Below are 20,546 nucleotides of genomic sequence, written 5' to 3'. Positions count from 1 at the left end.
GATTGAAGCTGTGGAGTGATGGAGGTTGTGGAGCGATTGAAGCTGTGGAGCGATGAAGGCTGTGGAGCGATGGAGACTGGGGTGATGGAGGCTGTGGAGTGATGGAGGCTGTGGGATGGAGGCTGTGGGATGGAGGCTGTGGGATGATGGAGGCTGTGGTGTGATGGAGGCTGTGGAGCGATGGAGGCTGTGGAGCGATGGAGGCTGTGGAGCGATGGAAGCTGTGGGATGATGGAGGCTGTGGCGTGATGGAGGCTGTGGGGTGATGGAGGCTGTGGAGTGATGGAGGCTGTGGAGTAATGGAGGCTGTGGAGTAATGGAGGCTGTGGCGTGATGGAGGCTGTGGGGTGATGGAGGCTGTGGGGTGATGGAGGCTGTGGAGTAATGGAGGCTGTGGGGTGATGGAGGCTGTGGGGTGATGGAGGCTGTGGAGTGATGGAGGCTGTGGAGTAATGGAGGCTGTGGAGTAATGGAGGCTGTGAAGTGTGGCGCGCCACCACCTGACCAACACAACACTGGGATCACAACCAGGCTGAGCCCTGGACGGCGGTGGTGGCGGCGGTGGCGGGCGGATGCTTGCACACGCCACCTCAGGAGCGCTGCAGCGGCAGCGGCGGCGGCGGCGGGAGGCAAGGACTAGCGGCATCACCACAAGATGTGGTCATGCCCGCCGCTACGCCACACCACAGTGACAGCCAGAAAACGAAAGTGAGTGACCCCCCCAGCCTGGACGCTGCTGGTGGCAACATAGCTCTGGTGGCAGCCGCAACCAGCCTGCCTGCATCATTGCATGGCTACCTCCATACTTTTTACATACTTCAGATCATGTATTATAAGCTCTTATCTTCCCTCAGGTCATTTCAAAGCCTTGTCCTATCTGTGATATACTGCCTCCCCCCCCATGATGCTACCCACAGCGGTCGGTTACTCACGGATACCTATTTACTGCCTTGCCCTATCTGTGATATACTGCCCCCCCCATGATGCTACCCACAGCGGTCGGTTACTCACGGATACCTATTTACTGCTAGACCATGAGGGACAGCACTGTATGGCCCTTGTGGGTTTAGCGCCTAGGTTTGTAATTACCTGGAGTTACTTGGAGAGAGTTCCGGGGGTCAACGCCCCCGCGGCCCAGTCTGACCAGGCCTCATGGTGGATCAGGGCCTGATCAACCAGGTTGTTACTGCTGGCCGCACGCAATCCAACGTACGAACCACAGCCCGGCTGGTCAGGTACCGACTTTAGGTGCTTGTCCAGTGTCTGCTTGAATACAGCCAGGAGCCTATTGGTAATCCCCCTTATAGGAGTACCAGGGGTAGAAGATATTAGGAGACTTTCCTATGTCGCGACTCGCTCGGGAATCGATAATAATGATACACTTAGTTTTAGATATATAGATGCAAATTTACCAGCTTGCCAACGTAGTGAAGTTATATTGGATTCCTTAAAAATAACTCATAAATGCCTCCTCGGATCGGCTTCAAACTTGTGGAAAATTACATTTATCTGAATGTATCATCATGTACATAGCAGTAAATGAACAAAGATAATTATTATTTATCAGTTAGACAAGTAGGAATTTGGGACACCTAGGTCGCAAAAAATGTCCCCCTTCGATACCTACCACTGTCATATCCACAAGTTGCTCTGGACCTATTATTAAATGAAATATACATACACCAGGAATGTTGGTAAATATCTAAATTTGTGGACTGTATATTAAAATTAAAAAAGGATTATATATACACATTTACATAACAGAAAGAGAATATCTTAATATCACTCGCCAATTTGACTGGAGATTAAGGTGTATCATACTCAGAAAAAATTAATGCCTGAGCTTGCTACCATCTGCAGCTCATAAGACTGCCATCCCCACGAGCCCTTTTAGGGCGGGGCAGATGGCAGACCAGAGGCCTAGCTTCTCCCTACAAGCCCCGTGAGGGCGGGGAATGTAGCTAGGCCTGGGAACACTTGGTCCCAAAGATGAGGAGGTACTTGTACCTCCTCCCATGGGAGACTTAAGTCTCGAGACACTCCCCAGATAGGGAGTCAAGGCCAGGTCACCACTACTTGGAAAAGACCCGGGTCGGGAGAATACCGGCGAAAAAAAAAAAAAAAAAAAAAAAACACTCAGAAAACCTCACTGTCTATCCATGAAAATAACAACTGGCCAGAGTTACAAACATAAACAAACTTATCTGAGGTTCCTGGAGCTGTCTTGTCCAGTCGCTTGATATCTCAAGTTATGCAGGAATGCACATCCAACAATTTCGCCTCCTATTTGAGAGGTGTCAGCCCAATTTTACCTCTAGAGCACCAAAAATTCTTCCCATTATCACTAACGTTTTCTTGACTAGCTCAAACATGGCGAGTATCTTCTGTGCAGGCGCAGCTTCCCATTTTCGATAACAATTTTTATTAAATACAGTATGGCCATCTATTTACATATACCTACTGTATTTCTGGAAAATATATACAGTATTTTCTACAAAACTTTCGGCGATGGTGTTTGCTCCAAGGAGGGTTAACATTGTTATCGGGCTGTGTAAATTTCAATTTGTCACTCAGCAATAACTGGAAAATGCCTCTTCCGATCGACTTCAAATCCTAAATACTGGCATAGCTTAATTATGTGCCTCTTTGACATTCTTTTAAACTGAGGTACATTTTTCCAGTGGTAACTGGAGAATACAATCTGAGCAACATCGAACTTTAAGTACTAGTGTGGTATGTACAGAGGAATGTACGTACTGATGTTAATTTCTGTGCGATAACTATATTATTAATTATATTCATGGGGAGAGCTAAACCCGTAGGATTATACAGCGCATGTGGGGGGGGATGGAAGGTATTCAGATTCGATTCAGGGAACCGGAGCATAGATCCAATTCTCTAGATCAAGAGCCCCTCACCAGGAGGGGGCGATAACAAGAGAATTCCTCTTCTGATTAAGTTTTAGCTTTCAAAACTAGTACAAGTTCGCTTTGGTTTTGGGTTGTGTAGTTGCTAATTTTCCACTTTATTGAGGAAACTGGAATATAAGTCTCCATGCGGTATTTTCAATACCTGTTCTGATTAGCTTCACAACGTCAGTGTTGGTATTTAATAACATTAAGAAACCAAGCCATACACTTTCTTCATTTTTGCCTATATTTAGGTTAGATTAGAGGTAAATATACCTGTGACACATATCTGTCTACTTGTTCTATTGTTCACCATTATTATAAGGCGACAGTAGAGGTGACAGCTGGTAAAAAAGGTAGGAACGTCAGAGACCCTGACGAGAGGTAGACCCCGAAGTGACATTGGGTGGGAAGGTTGTCAGGGTAACTTGTGTAGGAGTAACGTGGTATTTTTACCTCTGTTATCATACTTAAGTCACAGATTCATTGTATAACTTTTATTTTCTCCTTCAAACATCGAATCTCGCTTTCCTGAAGGTAGACACACCGAAGAGAATACGAGGGATGTGCCCCACCCCAGTTAATATCTATTATGCACCCCATCTATCCTGTGGAAATAACTAATTAACAAATAACTAAATGGCTATAACTGACCATAGTTTTTAAAGGGGTGAACCGGTAAGCCAGCGGAAGGCCTCTGTCAGATGACCAGAAGCTCCAACGGCGGGTCATCATCTAAGACCCGCGTCAGTAGACACTTGTCCTGTTTCCTGACAAACCTTACTTAAACCTATCCTGTGGGAGGTAGTCAAAAAATTACAGAGGTACATAATGGATCCAGGAACTGGGTCACAAAGTTTTGATAGCTGAACACGTTACAGTGGTAAAGAAGTATTTACATGTTTAATATCTGATTACAGTCATGATGGGTTATCCAGCCATGAATTAGGTCACACACAAGCCAAAAAAAAAGAGGTACGGCCAGCATTTACAATATTGGTTTGAGTTCTCACCGGCAGACACATTGACTTGCTATGCATATTATTATTATTATTATTATTATAATCATATCAAAGCGCTAAACCGACAAGGGATATTATTATAATCAAAGGGGAGCGCTAAACCCGTAGGATTAGGATTATGCAGTGCCTGTGGGGGGTAATATGGAAGATATTCAGGTTTAATTCAGGGAACTGGAGCACAGATCCAGTTTCCTAGATCAAGAGCCCCTCACCAGCCTTATTTCACCTTGAAAATATAAAAATTGATGTAACGAAGCAGTCGCTGACAACCCAAAGCCTAAATAAATACATACCGAGACGTGGGTTACCCGGGGGGGGGGGGGGGTTGACCCTAGCAGGTTCAGCGCTTCTTTTTTTATTATAATAATTACTGGGGAGAGACTAAGGGAGGCGTGTTGTAGTCGTCATGGTCCTGCCAATGATATGGATTTTTTTATCGTTATTACAATCAAAATTTAAGTGCTAAACCCACAAGGGTCATACAGCACTGCAGGGTAGGATGTGCTGAAGATGTAATGTGTCATACGAGAGCCTAACGAGGGTGGAGAAGACCCCAGAGGTAGAGTCAGTAAGTGTGGTGAGGAATGTTGAATAGTTACACAAATAACCCGCACATAAAAGAGAAGCTTACGACGACGTTTCGGTCCGACTTTGACCATTTACAAAGTCACTATTCAAGATTGATGGACTGACCACATCGACTCAAGGCTGAGGGACTGATTACCTCATTCTCCTCCTGTTCAAGATTCTCCTTTGTATGGACTGATGAAGCCACTGTGTGGCGAAACTTTTCCTCAATAAAGATACCCAAGAGTTGCACATGTGTCTAATTTATCAACATGTCTGTTCTCTGAACCATTCATCTACAAAGTCACACTAACAGAACACAGAACAGGACAGAGGACTCACAGGTAAGAGCCCACTAGGGGCGAGGGGCAAGTGGGGACAGGATGAAGATAGTTGGGGAGAGGAAAAATCTTGAAGAAAAGTGTCAGGACTATACCCAACTGTTAATCAATGAAAACAATGTTCAGCAGTATCAATCTCGTGAGAATATCAATTTGCAATGAGTGGACACGGCACAGGCACAGGTACAGGTTACTATAAAAAGGCAACACAAACTCTCAAAACGCACCAAGACACAGCTCTATGACAATGGCACTTTTAAGTTGTTGGAATAGTTAGGCTAATTAAGTCAGGTAGTTTATTTGTATTGAGGTGGAGGTGCCGGGTCGTACAACGTTTGAAAGAGATTTACATTGTAAGGACGTCTAAGAGTATCTGCTAAGTATGTAGTCCAGTGTGTTGCGTACAGGGCCACTACTTAAGCCTGTTTAGCACTTTCTTGCAACAAATAAACAGGATTGAATATCCTGTTCTAGATGAAATCATTCAACTGTTTAGTAAACAATCACAATGTTTCTTTCCGGTTTTTTATTAAGTTTCTTAATAAACCATAGAAGGGTTTTATATTAACTTTAAAAAGGTCGCACCATAAAACAGAGTACTCATGAAATTTACACTTAAGTTCACTTAAAAGATAATACACAGTATTATCTTTATTATAGTACTGAACGGCTCTAGTATCATAACACCTTCTCTTCACATAATAACACTTTACTTAACTCAATCCAAATGAGAGAAGACGTAACACTTCAATAATAATTCACTCTTATTCAACTTTCATAAAATACTAAGCGAGATTAGGAATATTTTACACTTAAAGGAATTTTGAGGCGAGTCTGTCTCCCATGACTTTTTCACCGTCCTCTTTGAACCAATACTGCTTAAATTCACTCCTAGCAGAGCTAGGGACAATCACCAGCGTCTCCAAAACAGCAACACACACTTCGTCCGAGACGTTTCTGTCGGATACCGTCCGAGGTACTGGAGGGTCACTAGGGAACCTCATGTGGGACCAGAAGTTTAAATCCAGGAATCAGGGAGCTTCCCTCACGAGAGGTGAGGAAGGTAAGAACTGAACTCTGTGAGGCTTTACCAGGACACTTTGCCTCGGTCGGAGCAGGGGTCGAGCAGCTCAAAACACCTACTGGTGCTTGGCCAGGTCACCAGCAGTTGACACTAATTAAATGACCTACCTAAATACAAAGCTAAGTAATACGACCAGATAATATTATAAAGTCGAGTAAATCCATTTTAGCTACTAATGGAATTACTCCTGAATATAATATTAAGTGAAATAGCAAAAATAACATATAATAGTATACCATTGTGATAATAAGAAGAAAATGAACAAAAGGGTGTAACATCCCCTCCACACGACCAAATGTCGCACTGACAATAGGACAAAAATAATCCTGAATCTTTTAGGTTGATCAGGCTCTGATCCACCAGGAGGCCTGGTCTCAGACCGGGCCGCGGGGGCGTTGACCCCCGGAACTCTCTCCAGGTAAACTCCAGGTAATAGCAAGACTGATATACATTTCACCGCCAATTCGTCCCTACATTTCATTCTCTGCTCGTCTGTCGGTGTGAGCAGACGTACGCCTGCTGCCCTCTCTCGGCGATTGGAAGACTTTCTGTTTTTTTTTCCAATATGGCGCAGAGTGTAAGGAGGAGGGTAAATACTGTGGGTATCCAGCTGGTTCGCGGGGAAATTTCACCGCAAGCTGCTCCTGTGCTGTTGCCATTAATCATCCGGGATACGTATGGTATTCAGGATGAAGAATTGTATGGTGTAGCACTTAATGGTGCATACAGGGTGTTTGTTAAGTTGTTAAGCACCGACGTCTACGAGCAGCTGGTAGAGAAATACCAGGATGTTCGAGTGGACGTCAATTCTATGGTGAGTGCCCGCCTTCATGACGTCTCCAGGCACTATACATGGGTTAGAGTGCGAAATGTACCGTTTGAGGCTGATGAAACGGACATACACAATGTTTTTAAGGACTACGGTACCGTTCACCTGGCACAGCCCGGCAAGTGGGTGGAAGGTGCATACGTGGGATACCCAGAGGGCACGTTTTCACTGAAAATGACGATAAGGCACCCCATACCGTCATATGTTATATTGGAGGCCTTCAGGAATCAGCTCATGGTGTCCTATGCTGGGCAATGCAGGACATGCAGGCGTTGTGGTGGTTATGATCACATTGCTGCATATTGTGAACAACAGACTCGACTCCATGGTGTTGAATGTACTGCCGCAGGGGAACCTGGGCAAGTTGGACGTGCTCTAGAGATACAGGAAGGACGTGGGCCTGGTCGTCTGTGGAGTGAGGAGGTGGAGGAGGCAGAGGCAGTGGCGGGTGTGGACCTGACGGCCCCTGTGGCTGGGGGCCCTGTGGGACCCATTTTGCCTGATGGTGTGGGACGGCATGGTTCGGCGGAGGAAGCCATTGACGAGGTCCTGGAGAATGTGCTCACCTCGCTGTTTCCCCAGTCCGATGGGGAGGGCAAGTTGGTGACGAGGGCTGATGTGAGGAATGCTGCAGACCTGTGTGGACAACAAACTGAGCCCATTGACTTGGTGGTGTCTCACGGGGCACTGTGCCCAGAGAGTGGGAAGGTCAGACATGTGGTGGAGGTGGAGGTTCACCGTGAGGTGTCACAGGAGGTGAGGAAGGGAACAGGTGGAGTCGTGCGCAAGCGTGAGGCTGTGACATCGGATTCAGATGATGTCCTGACTCCAGCACAGAGGACTGGCAAGGTGGTGGTGGTGGAGGAGGAGGGTGGTGGTCCCTCGGGGACTTTGGACCCGGAGCTGGACCGGGGAGGGGTTAGGGCTGCCAGTAGGGACATGCATAAAGGAGGTCCGAAAGGACATGGTGGTGTTGAGGAAGGTGACAAAGCACAGGGGGAAGAAACCACCTCTGGCCTAAGGTGTATGACAGTCAACATTAATGGTTTGTGCCAGGATGTGAAGCGTGCATGGTTTGCGAGTTTTTTGTGCCGGCATAGAGTGGATGTTGTATTTGTGCAAGAGCACAATATCAAGGTGGGGCGTGTATTGGAGGTGAATGGTTATAGGGCTTTTGTGATGCAGACGGGTCGCTTGAAGGGAGGGGTGGGAGTCCTACTCCGGGAAGCGAGCCCATTTGTGGTTAGTAGAAGTGAAGGGGGGGGGAGGGGCGTATTATTAGAGTGGATGGATGGTGGATGGGCGAGCGAGTGGCATTAGTGTGTGTGTACGCACCCGCAGAGAGTGATGCACATCTGAAAGCGGATTTTGTGAGGGATGAGCTCGTTTATTTTTTCCATTCTTTACCACCTGTTGCTATTGTGGGAGGGGATTGGAATTGTGTTATTTGCAGGGCAGACATCGAGCCGCGTGGGGCAGGGCATTTTTCCACTATCCTAGGTGATCTTCTGAGAGATGTGTGTCTACGTGACGTATTTGGGGGTGGGGCTTGGGAGGTGGAGCACACGTTTGTTAGACGAGGATATGCGGCGAGGCTAGATCGGGTGTACATCACAAAGTGGGTTCGAGTGGAGTCCTTGCGTATGGTGGAGGTGGAATATTCAGATCACAGGGCGGTCGTGGTAGACCTGGGGTGGGATGGGTTGGCCAGGAGGTGGAAGAGTTATTGGAAACTAAACACGAGGATTCTGAGTGATGAGGAGGGGCAGGGAGGATTTGAGACATTGTGGGCTGAGCTCAGTGAGGAACGGCGGGGCATAGAGGATTTACTGGGGTGGTGGGACGGGGTAGCTAAGGCACGAATACGTAAGTTTTATGTGAGGGAGGGGAAATGCATGATGCAACAATCGTATGGGCTCCTTCAGTACCTAGAGGGTAGGTTGAGGGATTGCTATGGGAGAGGTGGACACGGGGGAGTATATCCTGTAGAGGAGATAGAAACGTTGAAGGGAAGGATTCGTGAGCTGCAAAATGAACGGTTTAATGCGGTGCGTGTGCAGGGGGGGGGGTCGAGGAGGTGTTATGGGGCGATCGACCATCGGCGTGTGTTTTACGAGGTCAGCAGCGACGTCGGACGGCCACAGAGGTTGGTAGGTTAATCATTCACTCTGAAGTGGGGGATTATCGTGAGGGGCAAGTGTTGAGGACGACTGAGGGAATGAGTGGTTATGCGGATGCATGGTATGAGCAGTATTTGGGACGTAGTGCAGTGGGAGGTGCAGCATTGCATTGTGTCTGTGAGCTAGTGCCATGTTCATTGGGGCGTAGTGATCGAGTAGCGCTGGGTGGGAAGATAGATGAGGGCGAGGTTTGGCGGGCATTAGTGAGTATGCGTATGGGAAAGGCTCCCGGGATTGATGGATTACCCTGTGAATTTTACCTGCAGAATTGGAAGTTAATGTGTGGATTCCTGGTGGAGTTGATGAATATCATGAAGGAGAATGGGGTGTTGGGGTAGTTGCAAGCCACAGCAGTGGTTGTTCTGGTCCCAAAGGGAGAGGTCCAGAATACCCTCAAGGATTATCAGGCGATATCTTTACTTTGTGCGGATTACAAATTGTTTGCGAAAATACTGGGAAATTGCCTGAAATGTGTCGTGGGGCGTGTCGTATCTGGAGGCCAATATGGGTTGCCTGGCAGATCTATGGTTGAGGGTCACGGACGTCTTAAGGGGTTTGTAGAGGACTTGGGGGGAAAAGGTGGGGGCTTGCTTTGGATTGGCAGGGAGCTTATGATCGTGTGGAACGGGAGGCGTTGCAGCAGATCCTTCTAAAGCAGGGATTTGGGGAAGAGGTTGTGGAATGGGTGGAGACATTGTATCGAGGGGCGCGGGTGCGTGTGCAAATTAATGGTCGCATAGGGGAAGCAGTGTGTATGGGGCGGGGTCTCAGGCAAGGATGTCCACTATCTCAAATCCTGTTTGCCTGTGTTCAAGACCCATTTTACAGACTCATTGAGGCACGTATCTGTGGGGGCATGGGGACAGGGGAGGTGGGGTGTGGGCCGGGGATTGTAGGATACGTCGACGACACGACAGTACTTGTACGGGAGGGGAATAGTTTGAGAGAGGTGGGAGAGGTCATTCGTACGTTTGGGGAGGCTACAGGGATGAGGGTTAATGTGGAGAAATCTTGCTTCTTAAAGTTGGGAAATTGGAACTGGCAGGGGGATTGGGATGCTGGTGTGGAGTGGAGGGTGGTGGATAGCTTAAAGATATGTGGAATCGTGTTTATGGAGAATCAAGTGTGGTCGAGAGAGGTGAACTCAGAGCGTGTTGTGGAACGGGTGCAGCATAGATTGGGGAGTTTGTGCCCGTATCATTTGACATTGTTGCAGAGGGCCATCGTGGTAAACATGTTACTATACAGTAAGGTTTGGCATGTGGCGGCAGTTTACCCCTTAACGGGGCAAGGAATCACGAGAATTTTAAAGCAGGTGTTTAGGTTTATATGGGGTTCTGGGTGTGATTGGCTGAGGAGGGAGGTGGTAATGCTGCCGGTACGTCAGGGGGGGTTAGGGTTATTGTATCTACGGCGTTGGGTAAAATGTGTTTTCTTATGAAGAGAATATGTACGGGTCGGGTGTGGGGGGGGTTAAAGCTTCTGTATGAGGGAGTGCAGAGGTGGTATGTGGGTGCAGAGCTGAGGGAATGCGAGGAGGTTCTGCGTACCCTCATGGTCCTACGGGAGCCTGGCAAGATTCGCATAGGGGTTTTGGCGAGAGTAATTGGGAGCCGGGTGGTGGTGCCGGTGGAGGGAATATACCCCATGTATGGATGGGGAGATATTTGGTGTCGTTTTCGTAAGTTGAAGCTCAGACCTCGGGTGCGGGAGGTTATGTTCTGTTTCCTGCATGGCATTTTGCCGTCAGGAGCGGTTCTGCGGGCGAGGCGAATAGTAGAGGAGAGTGGGTGTGGAGTGTGTGGTGGCGAGGATACGGCATATCATGCGGTGTATTTTTGCGAATGTTTGGGGAATGTTAGGGATTGGATGAGTAGGATTGTCAGGCTAGTGGGAGGGGGGGCATACTGGTGTTGAGGGCGCTCGTTTTGGATGTGGCAGGGGTGCCAGAGAGTACACAACGTGCATTGGCATATTTAACGGTAGATTTCGTGTACGTGTCGTGGGGTATGCGTGGGAATGGGGATTAGGTGGCGAGGAAACGGGTACTGGCAGCTACTTTTTATAGGACGGTTTGCAGGAACAGGGAAATATATGGATCGCGGTGGGAGGGAGCCTTCCCCGTAGGTTATCGTAGTTTAACTATTGGGATCTTACTCGGTTTGTTGTGGGGGGGGGGTTGTCATGGCTGGGGCAAGGATTGAGAATGTCATCCGGGGTTTCAATGGGCTCGCCGTCAGGTGTGTGTGTGTGTGTGTGTGTGGTGTGGGTGTATTGCTTAGATGGAAACGAGGGAAGGTTCAGTGTGTTAGTAGGTGTTAGGAGGTACGTGTGATGCTAGCTGGTTTAAGTGTGTGATCCAGTTTGATAGTGGGGAATTTAGGTTTATATCTTTGCATGCGTGTCCCATGGGATGACTGTATTACCCTCTGTGTATATAACACCTTGCTATGCTTGGTCACTTACCATCACACCTCTGTCAGAGGGTTGAGGTATATATTATTGTTTAGAGGTATTGTATGCATGTATGCAGTAAGAATGCTTGTGTGGTTTGTTGTGATTGAGATACTGTTGCGATGTGACAGGCTTATGTGCTCATGTACAGCTGGGAGACTGAGTGACAGGGAACTGTATGCTGCCGAGAGACAGTGGTGGTTGCCTAAATGAGGGAGAAGAAGGGGGGTGTAATAGAATGAATGTTTTGCTATAGGAGACAGCATTGAACGTTGGCCTATTAAGGGCTCATCTCTGAATGGAGGTTAATGAGATAGGATTACATACACATATACGGATTACGTGGTTATTTTTTCAAACTGTTCATACTGTGTACCTTGTGTGTGGTGAGAGGAGGCATGTACCAACTTCTTGTTTAATGTCACTTTGTTTTATGTAAAAATTTGTATACGTTTGGTTTTGGTACATTTTAAGTGTATATTAATTTAGGTCAACCCTGGTACTGTTTTTGTTAAGTGCTATGTTCTTGATGCAAGTTTTTCATGCATGGTTTACAGTTATATATACAGAGTTTATATATGCAAGTTTTGTAGCTTTTTTTTGTTACGTATATTCAGGTGTGGGTAGTAAATCGTTTAGTTACAAGTATGGTGTATTTTTTATTATAGCTTCATGTTTAGTGATTTCAGTCAATCATATATAATTACATGTATATTGTATACCTGTGCTCTAAATAAAATATACAAAATTAGGGGATGAATAGCTATGAAATGTTTAGGTACATAAAATGCTAATATTACAATGTACAGTAAGAGGCCAAAGCATTAGTTTATATATTCAGTTTCATAGAAGATATGAATACAAATGTCAGTTTTTGGTTAGTGGCCATTTTATTATGTATGTTCAGGGGTAGGTTGTCATCCGTTAGTTATAAGGATGTTTTCTTATAAATGTTTCATGTATTATGATTACGTCAATGTGTGATATGCATGTATACTGTATATTTTAAATAAAAAAAAATTCGTCCCAGACAATCTTCATGTGTTCTGAAGGTATTCAAGGAGGATATTGTTGAGACGACAGACATCTGCCTCAACAGAATTGGGTTCTCTCTTGGCCTTGGGTGACACGAATGCTGTCTCTCAAGTAAAATGTAAGGACACAGCAACTGGTCTCCAAGCTTCATCCTCCATAACTAAACTGTAAACAGTACCACTCATTCACATAACTGTAGGCAAAAAAGGAAATATTAGGCGTAAGTTAGAACAGGGGCATATTGGTGCAACTGGTTTAAGGGCGGGACAAAGCATCCGCAATTACATTATGTTTGCCCTTTATGTGTAGGATTTTAATAGAAAAAGGTTGAATTCTAAGAGCCCACCTCTGTATTCTGGCATTCTTAGCCTTCATGGTATTAATGAATGTCAAAGGGTTGTGATCTGAGTATACTGTAATCTGATGAGGTGGTGTTCCCAAGTAAACTTCAAAATGCTCGAGAGAGATAACCAGGGCTAGAGCTTCTTTTTCTATGGTTGCATAATTCTTTTGGTGTGGCTTTAAGGTGGAGGAATAATAACATATCGGATGTAGAATATCAAAGGAGTGGGAAGACTGCAGTAGTACTGATCCAACAGCATAACTGCTGGCATCTATATGTAACAGGAAGGGAAAGTTAAAATCAGGGCTTTTCAATACTGGAGAGGAGTTCAATAAACGCTTTAACCTATTAAAAGCCATACTACATTCCTCAGACCAAGCAAATTTAATTTTAGAACTAGTTAGCGCGAAAAGGGGGGCGGCTATGTGTGAAAAGTTAGGGCAGAATCGTCTATAATACCCAGCCATTCCCAAAAATCTCTGCACCCCTTTTCTGTCTCTTGGTATAGGAAAGTCTGCAATGGCTCTCACTTTTGCACTGATAGGTGCCACAGTCCCCTGACCTATATTGAAGCCCAAATACTTAATCATTGCTTGTCCAAATTTGCATTTGGCTAAATTGATGGTAAAATTATAAGCATCTAATTTCTTAAAAAGAGCCTCCAGACGGACTAAATGTGAACTCCACTCGTCACTAAAGACTATTAGGTCGTCGAGGTAGGCTTCAACCCCCTCAAGGTTATAAGGTCATTCATAAGTCGCTGGAACGTGGATGCTGCGTTGCACAACCCGAATGGGGTAACCAAGTAGTTGAACAAGCCTCCATGCACTGTAAACGCTGATATGTCCTGAGCTCGGTCTGTCAGGGGCACTTGATAGTAGCCTCGCAGTAAGTCCAGCCGGCTCACATACTTGGCTCCGGCAACCATATCGATTAAATCATCTACCCTAGGCAAAGGGTAACCATCAGGAACTGTGACGGAATTCACCTTTCTATAATCTGTACACATACGATAGGTTCCATCTGACTTTGGGACTAACACACAAGGTGAGGCCCATGGGCTTTTGCTTCGTTCAATTAGTCCATGGGTCAGCAAAAAGTCGATTTCCTCCTTTAGAGCTTGGTGTTTAATAGGGCTTAAGCGATACGGGGACTGCTTGATGGGTGCAGCTCCTTGGACATCCATGTCGTGTGTCCCCAACGTGCAACGCTTAGGTATATCGCCAAACAATGATGGATACTTCAAAATCACATTTTTCACTTCTTTGGCTCGGTCACAGGCCAGACCTTTTAAAAAATCGTCCAGGGATCGTAGAACTTGAGTGTTTCTAAGACGGACTTCTATTCCTTTGGAGCAGTCCTCCAAATCCTCTGCTTCTTGCTGGGACTCTAGAAGAATGGCAGCGGTCGGGGCTAACCCTCCATAATATTTCTTCAATTGGTTAACATGGTATGTATGGTCTGATTTCTTTTTCCCTGGGGTACGAACCAGGTAATTCACTTCACTCAGTTTTTTAATGACTTCCAAAGGTCCTTCATATCTTGGTTTCAGTGCATGTCTGGGCATGAATTTTTGAGTCAATACTTTATCTCCGATGTTGAAAGAGCGAGAGGCCGCATGTTCATCATGTCGTAGTTTCATTTTAGCCTGGGCTTTCTTCAAGTTCTCTGCGGCTAGGTTCCTCGTGAAAGTGAGGTGTTCCTGCATCAAAGCCGGGCATACCTGAACTGACAGAGTACGTCTTCCGGTCCATACATCTTTCAATACTGCGAGGGGTCCACGTACCATATAACTGTATATCAACTCAAAAGGGCTATACCCTAGACTTTCCTGCTCGCTTTCCCTTACGGCCAGGAGAAGGAAAGGAATGCCCTCGTCCCAGTCTTTACTGAATTGTTCACAGTAGGAACACATCATCATCTTCAATGTTTGATGAAACCGTTCCAATGCTCCTTGGGACTGGGGCCTATAGCTCGTAGCGAGGATAGATCTTACACCAAAGCTTGACATGGCCTCCTTGAAGATTTTTGAAGTAAAGTTTGATCCTTGATCAGACTGGATCTCACGAGGCAGCCCTACCTGTGAGAAAAACTTTATTAAAGTGCGGACTATTGCACGAGCATTTATTTTCCTCATGGGGATGGCCTCGGGGTAACGGGTGGCAGAATCCATTATAGTGAATAGGTACTGATTCCCCGCCTTGGTCCTGGGGAGTGGACCTACGCAATCGATGATTAAACGGGAAAAAGGCTCGCCATCTGAGGTGATAGGACAGAGGGGAACTGGAGGCGGGGTATGAGCAGGTTTACCGATGGTCTGACAGACCCGGCAACTGCGAAGATGTTCCACCACGGTTTCCCACATTCTAGGCCAAAAAAAGTATTTTGACAACTTTACCATTGTTTTCCTTAATCCCAGATGTCCTCCCATTGGACTATTATGGGCGACCTTCAATGCAAGCTCACGATAAATCCTAGGCAGGATTAATACATGCTTGGCCTTGGCCAAAGGTGCCCCTAGAAAATGTCTTCTGGTGGATTTCTTCATAAGTATACCGCTACTAGAATAAACACAGTCCTCTAGTTTCTCGGCCTCTTCTTCCATTATCAACAGCTTTCTTACTTTCTCCAACGAGGGGTCTTCCATCTGTGCTTGGATTAGATCTTCAGGTCTAAACTTTTTAGCACCTAAAGAATCTAAAGTTGAGTCTAGCCCTGCAGACACAGACATCGCATCCTCGGGCCAGTGGGTCGCACTAAACAATAGGCTCAAACCCAAATCAGCTTTGTCCTCTTCTTCCTCTGTTGATTCAGGAGGTAACCTGGTCGTTGCCATGGACCTAGTGACAACTCCCAGCGGAAATAATGATAGGTCCTTCCTATGAGCCTCAATCACGTAATCCTCTCCCGAGGTGTTTTCTATCACCAGGCCCCTCAAGGAAGGTTCCTTGATGTTGGTGAGGGGCTCTTGATTTAGGGAATTGGATCTGTGCTCCAGTTCCCCGAATTAAGCCTGAATGCCTTCCACATCCCCCCCCCCAGGCGCTGTATAATCCTCCGGGTTTAGCGCTTCCCCCTTGATTAAAATATAATAATCTATCACCAGAGGTTCTTTCTTGATTCCTTCGCAGCTTAGGTCATTTCCTATCAGTAGGTCAGCAGACTTAATAGGAAATCCTTCATCTGATATACCGACAGTCGCATATCCTTTATAGCAACCCAGGTCTAGGTATATCCTATGGAGGGGAACTCTAGAAACGGCTCCTCCATAAGCCTCCAGAAGTGCATCTATCTTCGTATAAGTGCGGTCAGACAAAGAGAGGATTCCCTTTTTTAACAATGTCAAGTAACTCCCCGTATCCCTATAGGTTTTAACCGGCACCACTTGACCCTTGTCAATACCAGCTTTTCCTTTTGAAAAATATGGGCTCATTGCCTTTTCAATTTCTTGCCCTGAGATGGCCCTCATCTCAGGTCATCTCAGTGAAGCAGTCTTCGGTCCTGCCGGCTCTAGATCCGCCTGTAAACATCTCTGTGTGTGGGCTACTGAAGACACCATCTGCACAGGAGCACCTTCTCGATACTTATATTTCCTGTCCCTTTCCAGCTAACATTGGTTTCTCACATGACCTCCCTTTTGGCAATATGAACAGGACAAGTTCTTCCTGGCTTTATACACCTCCCGGTTCTGTTGTAATTGAAACCGGTCACCATTGCATGGCTTATCCAGGGTTCGAGAGGTCACTGCTTCTGAAGGAAACTTTTGGCGAGGTTCTGTTCTTGACTTAACTGGTCGAACCTTCTGGCCCAATTTTACTGCTTCCTCTCTGAATGTTCTATCACGGATCAGCTGGCTGGAGATCTCATAGCGATCGGCCAGTGCAGCGGTCTCCATCACATCAGGTGTTGGACGGTCGATCAGGAACTTCCGCAAATCCCCAGATATAGAATTATAGAAGTCCTCTTGTAGTATTAATTGGGTTAAGCTGCTTACTGTGTTGCTTTGTGAGGCTCTTTGCCACCTCTCGAAAGCTACCTTCTTCTGCCTGGCGAAGTCCACCCAAGTTTGCCCTGGTAACCTTTGCAGAGTACGGAAGGCTTGCTGGTAGCTCAAAGGGAGTAGATCATAGGTCTCCAGTATGACCTTTTTGACGGAGTCATATTGTATGTACTTTTTGTAAGGCAAAGCCGCGGTACATTATCGAGCTTTACCAGTCAGCGTCGTATGCAACAAGACAGCCCAGAATTTTTGGGGCCACTGCATAGCTCGAGCCTGATTTTCGAACGTATCGAAGTACATGTCCAGATCAGACTCGCAAAACTTGGGCACCAAAGATGCTGCTTTATGAATGTCGAAAATATTTCTGGGGGCCTCGGGCCTCACAACTCCTTCCCTTTGCCACTGACGTTCGTGGAGTATGGTGTCCCTCTCGAACTCTTCTGCATTCAGCTTCCTTTGGGCTTCTATTTGGGCCATTTGTAAAGTAATAAGGCGCTCCATTCTTTCGAACTGGCTCTGTGATATGGGCCCAATCGGTAGTGGAGGAGTTGGAGGATACAAGTTTTCCCATCTTTTCTTGGGTCGAGCACCTGCGCTGGGTGCTTCTTGTGAACCAGGGTCAGAAACTGGGTGATTAGATGCCCCAATTTCAGGCACCTCTCCCAGAGATATCCACTCACCAGCAGCTCCCTTTGATTCTGGCTCAGCCACATCACTAGAGGGTAGGGAAGTTGGAAGGCCACCAAGATCAAGTCCTTGTGCTCCAAGCGGTCGGTCCAAGTGTTCAAATTGAGATATTAGACTTGCCTCATCAGTATCGTCGATGTCATCCACCTCCTCTTGTTCCGGAAACAGCATGTTTCTCAAAATAGATTGAGTGGTCTCGGTGGTGTAATATTTGTTGTACTTCACTCCTAGGCATATGGCAATTTGCCAGCACTTCTGAAGTTTTAAAGACTTCAAATCCTCCCAGGTTAACTCACATATTAACTGTTGCATTTGAGCCTCCATAGTTAATTTTATGGGCACCTGAACAGCAGCTCACTTTCATGGGATTGGCACTCACTTCCTAGGGCTGATATTTCCTCCAGCACCTTGGATCAGAGAGCAACTCCCGGACAGGCCCCCACTTTGTTGCATACAGGGCCACTACTTAATCCTGTTTAGCCCTTTCTTGCAACAAATAAACAGGACTGAATATCCTGTTTTAGATGAAATCATTCAAGGTTTCAGTAGTAAACAATCACAATGTTTCTTTCCAGTTTTTTATTAAGTTTCTTAATAAACCATAGAAGGGTTTTATATTAACTTTAAAAAGGTCGCACCGTAAAACAGAGTACTCATGAAATTTACACTTAAGTTCACTTAAAAGATAATACACAGTATTATCTTTATTATAGTACTGAACGGCTCTAGTATCATAACACCTTCTCTTCACATAATAACACTTTACTTAACTCAATCCAAATGAGACAGAAGACGTAACACTTTAATAATAATTCACTCTTATTTAACTTTCATAAAATACTAAGTGAGATTAGGAATATTTTACACTTAAAGGAATTTTGAGGCGAGTCTGTCTCCCATGATTTTTTTACCGTCCTCTTTGAACCAATACTGCTTAAATTCACTCCTAGCAGAGCTAGGGACAATCACCAGCGTCTCCAAAACAGCAACACACACTTCGTCCGAGACGTTTCTGTCGGATACCGTCCGAGGTACTGGAGGGTCACTAGGGAACCTCATGTGGGACCAGAAGTTTAAATCCAGGAATCAGGGAGCTTCCCTCACGAGAGGTGAGGAAGGTAAGAACTGAACTCTGTGAGGCTTTACCAGCCCACTTTGCCTCGGTCGGAGCAGGGGTCGAGCAGCTCAAAACACCTACTGGTGCTTGGCCAGGTCACCAGCAGTTGACACTAATTAAATGACCTACCTAAATACAAAGCTAAGTAATATGACCAGATAATATTATAAAGTCGAGTAAATCCATTTTAGCTACTAATGGAATTACTCCTGAATATAATATTAAGTGAAATAGCAAAAATAACATATAATAGTATACCATTGTGATAATAAGAAGAAAATGAACAAAATGAACAAAAGGGTGTAACACAGTTGTCATGATATGCTTCAAGTCTGTCAAGTTGTTTGTCACTGAGTGTCTTTCAGTATACGTCCAAAGCTGGTGTTTGTCGTGAGGTGGAGAGATTCACTGTTGGCAAATTCGTCCCACTTCACTCCCAACACCCAACGTAATGCTCGATTCTGGATGGGTTGGAATTTTAATGCGTTTGTCTTAGCGGTTAACGTCAGAGCGAGTGGAGAGTAAGAGAGCAGAGGTCGAATGAGTGCTTTGTATAGATGTAGTTTTGTCTTCGGACTGGCTCCTCTCAGTTTATATAACCACACTAACAGAAGTAACCAAACCAAAACCAAACAAGTTCAGGTAAGATCCCAATGGGATGAGCGGGGAAGATGGGACAGATGAAGAATAGCTCTGGAGAGGAGTGTTCTTAGTCAGAGAAACAGAGCCAGGGCTTAACCCAGCAGCTAAGGCGATCGTGGGGCAGACTTGAGAACAGGAATAGCAGGGACTGTTGCATCGAACTTGTGGTAGTTGAAGTCTTGAATCTTGAGTAGCTGGCAGCAGGCTAGGTCACATCAGAGGTAGAACACATATGGGAATTATAGGAGTAACTGAGGCGGCAGGTTAGCAATGGAGCCATTTACGAATTTTTTGAAGCTGCTCCTAGATAGGTGGTATAGTTTAGCCTTGTTACTGAAGGTGAAACGTAGAGGCTTGATGAACTCAAGAACTTGGGTGAGTGTGAAGTGAAGCGGTGATTCACATGCATACTTGACTGTTCCAGCACCGAGGCTTTTGTAGAATTCAGTACAGGTCATGGTGTCAGTATTTGAAGAAGTGTAAAAGGTAAGGTTTTCCCATGAGGGTTTACTGGAGTCGTCGTTATCTTCCTCTTCTGGAGTGGATTCATTAGGAGAATCTACAATGGTGGTAGCAGGTGACTGAGGGTCGACAGGAGCAGCTGTAAGGTGTAATGGTGGTGTAACAGCAGGCTGGGAGAGGTGGGAGACGGTGGTTGAGGCAACATGATCAACGTTGTCAGCGGTGGAAGTGCTTATAGAAGTTACAGGAGCAGTTGCTTGGGCAGAAGACAGGTCTGCAGGTGCAGTAAAGTTCAGGACGTTGGGAAGGATCTTGAGGATGTCTGCTGAAGGTGTGGAGTCCGGAAAATTGAAGGTAGGCATGTTGTTCAGACGGAATAGTTCGTTAATAGTGGTGTTGAAAGTACCGGGGTTTGCTGCGTTTGCAAGGTGTGCATACACCATGCAGTACAGCACCTTGGAGGAATCTCCGTCTGGGAGTGGAGAGAGGGAGTTGCTGGGCGATGGTGCCTGTAGATTAGCGTGTAGAGTCTTGGTGGTGTCGGTTTGTGGTTTGGTTATTGCAGCGTATGTCGGTGAACTGGAGGTGTTCTTCAGAACTTTAGTTTTCTTCAATATGATTTCTTTCCTGAGTGGGCACTTAGCTGCAAGGGTATGATGATTACCCTTGCAGTTAAGACAAGTTGGTGCTGTAGTAATGGTGCAGGATCTGAAATCGTGTCCATCATTCCCACATTTTGAACAAAACTTCTTATCCTTGATGGGGCAGTCCTTGGTGGTGTGTTTATAGGAGTAGCAGGTCCAGCAGTGGGAGATGTATGTGAAACGTTCTTGTTCTTGTTCTAGGGTGAATGTGGTAATATGAGATGGCCAGA

General features: G+C 45.9%; 1 protein-coding gene across 4 annotated transcripts in view; it reads right to left on the bottom strand.

The window, feature by feature from the left end:
• ASPP (Ankyrin-repeat, SH3-domain, and Proline-rich-region containing Protein) overlaps positions 1-94 on the bottom strand; it is a 533,257-nt gene extending 533,163 nt beyond the window's left edge. For 2 of the 4 annotated variants that reach the window (XM_070082687.1, XM_070082690.1), the window contains exon 1: positions 1-94. This exon is cut by the window's left edge and continues 1,093 nt beyond it. The gene's annotated coding sequence lies outside the window, so the exon portion shown is untranslated. The other 2 variants (XM_070082688.1, XM_070082689.1) reach the window with 2 other exon arrangements.
• Positions 95-20,546: the final 20,452 nt, after the last annotated feature.

Source organism: Cherax quadricarinatus, chromosome 7, assembly GCF_038502225.1.
Source record: "Cherax quadricarinatus isolate ZL_2023a chromosome 7, ASM3850222v1, whole genome shotgun sequence".
In the NCBI taxonomy this organism is placed as follows: Eukaryota; Metazoa; Arthropoda; class Malacostraca; order Decapoda; family Parastacidae; genus Cherax; species Cherax quadricarinatus.
This window is presented reverse-complemented; position numbering and strand designations above follow the sequence as displayed.